This window comes from Marmota flaviventris, chromosome 7, assembly GCF_047511675.1.
Source record: "Marmota flaviventris isolate mMarFla1 chromosome 7, mMarFla1.hap1, whole genome shotgun sequence".
Lineage (NCBI taxonomy): Eukaryota > Metazoa > Chordata > Mammalia > Rodentia > Sciuridae > Marmota > Marmota flaviventris.
Genome location: NC_092504.1, coordinates 94,874,733 through 94,877,561, shown reverse-complemented (window position 1 = coordinate 94,877,561; position 2,829 = coordinate 94,874,733).

Below are 2,829 nucleotides of genomic sequence, written 5' to 3'. Positions count from 1 at the left end.
ATGTGTAGTTGCTGAAATTTTAGGTAGTGGTTCTAAAAGTACAAACACTCTGATAAAATGTCATTGCTATAAATTGAATTCTAGAGCAAGTTATTTAAAAATATTTTACAGTGCAGATGAACAATGAGTTCTCGCAGCAATACAGTGAAGAAAATCAGAATATTGTGAACTGAGAGGAATTTTTAACATATGTAAGAAGAAAAAAAATACTTTTACCAAAACTTATAACATTAACTTGCCAAAAATGACTTCAGAAAATATCATAGCTTGTCTGTCCAACAATCATTCGCTCTCCTTTTGTGTCAGTCCACTAAATTGTGTCTGTTTTTTTACAAGAAGTCATTGACCTCAGGGAGGCTCTCCAAGTTCTGTGGATAAATCAGGAATGGCCAATAAGGCAATCACAATAGTTCCATTTCCCCTTTTCCCTTTGGCTTAAGTATAGGCCAATGACTCACAAGGAGAGTCGGCAAAGAACTTTAGAAAAAGAACATAGGAAAGATAACACTTTCTTTCAAATACTGTGAACACGAGGATATGATTCTTAGGGCTTCTGCAGCCATCTATCCCCTGAAATACATCCCTGCCCCCTGCCCCAAGATTAAGCACAAAATAATAGAATGAAGCATGGCAGATTATGCCCCTTCAAAATATGCTATTTGGGCATAAGGATTATCATGAGTTGTAGGTTCTTGGAAAACAGTAGATACAAAAGGACACTCTCTCCTTTTTTCTCTGTCCCAGCAGAAATGAAACATTCTTGTCACCAGACATGGGGAATTGAGGTAGAGAAAAGTCTGTGCTGATAGATCTTGATAAGACAATCCTTGTCTTCTTTAACCTCCTACATGTGATAGTTACTTTTCTCCAATTGTCACCTTTTGTTCAACCTACGACTGTTGGTCAGCATTTGAGTTTTGTCACTTTGGGGGGTCATTTTCCGGTGGAGTCCTATGTACATGCAAAACCTGTTTTTCTGCTTTCAATCATCTTATGCCGTTTGATCCTCAGGCCAGCAGAGATCCCAAGAGGGTAGAAATAAAGTTGTGCCTTCCCTACACAAACAAACTCTCTAAAATCAGAGTCTAATTTTTACCAATACAGATATTAATTTAACAGAACTCTTAAAAGACAAGGCAGCCTGAATCACTTTGACACTCAACTAGATGAAGATCCAGAAGAAAGTTCTGAGGGAAACTTCTAATTCCACACCAGGATGTTGAAGAATGATAAAGAAAATGTTCAGGTCAGTGGGAAAGGCAACAAACTGCATTTGATTTTTCTAAACAGCATTAACTTTGAAAATTCTTTTTTAATGATATTTTTATATTTAACAAACATACTGAATTGGACAAAAGTCATTGCTTAAACAAAAGGTACTCAAGGAATGAGCTTTCTTCTATGATATCTGGCAAAATCTACGGAAGGAACAGAAAGCTCTCATTGTTGGCATTTGGTCTCACCTTTTGAGAAGACTCCAGTTTTAAAATATTATGAAAAGATGGCAGTTATCAGAATGATAATCCCCTTTGGTCTGAATGAGTGATGCTGAAGTATTTTCAACATGTGAGTCAATCTAAATTTTGTATAACCAAGAAAATCAACTTTTTTTTTTTTTTTGTACTGGAGATTTAACCCAGGGGTACTTACCCACTAAGCTACATCCCCAGACCTTTAGTTTTTTATTTTTCATTTTGAGACAGGGTCTCACAAAATTTCTTAGGGCCTCACTAAGTTTCTCAAAGAGACTTTGAACTTGGAATCCTCCTGCCTCAGCCTCTCAAACTACTGGAATTACTGGCGTGTACCACCACTTCTGGTAAAAAAACTCTTCACACTGCCTTCTCCCTTTCATTTTCAAGGTAACCATGATCATTTTTATACATAAATGAGGGGTGGAAGAGTTACACATTCTCATGGTTTAGGGGAGATTCCAAGTCACATGACACTACAAGGTACTTACCAATCATCCAGGACACTATGTTCAATAAGAACAGAGAGTGGTCAGGTCTGTTCAGCTCTGTCTTCACTGCCTAAGAGCTCAGTAAATATTATTTTTATTACAATAATAATATTAATGATGCAAGGGAAAAGGTAGTCTCATACATTGCTGGTGGGGACTACAAGTTGGGGTAACCACTCAGGAAAGCAGTATGGAGATATCTCAGAAAACTAGAAATGAAACTACCATTTGACCCAGTTATCCCACTCCTCAGCATATACCAAAAAGACTTAAAATCAGCATACTATAGTGACACAGTCACATCAATATTTATAGCAGCTCAATTCACATCAGCTAAGCTATGGAACCAACCTAGGTGCCCTTCAACAGATGAATGGTTTAAAAAAAAAATGTGGGACATATACACAATGGAATATTACTCAGCTATAAAGAAGAATGAAATCATGGCATTGGCCAGTAAATGGATGGAACTTGAGACTATCAGGCTAAGTGAAATAAGTCAATCTCCCAAAACCAAAGGCTGAATGTTTTCTCTGATATGTGGAGGCTAACACACAATAAGGCAGTAGGGTGGGAGAGAATAGAAGTTCATTGGAATAAGACAAAGAGGAATGAGGGGAAAGGAGGCAGGATTGGAGTAGAAAAGACAGTAGAATGAATCAGCCATAACTTTCCTATGTTCATATATGAATATGCCATCAATGTAACTCCACATCATGTACAACCACCAGAATGGGAAGTTATACTCATGCATATATAATATGTCAAAATGCACTCTATGTCATGTATCTCTAAAAAGAACAAATTTTAAAACTCCTTAAATATAAAAATAAAATATAATAATAAATAAATGGATGAATGAATGG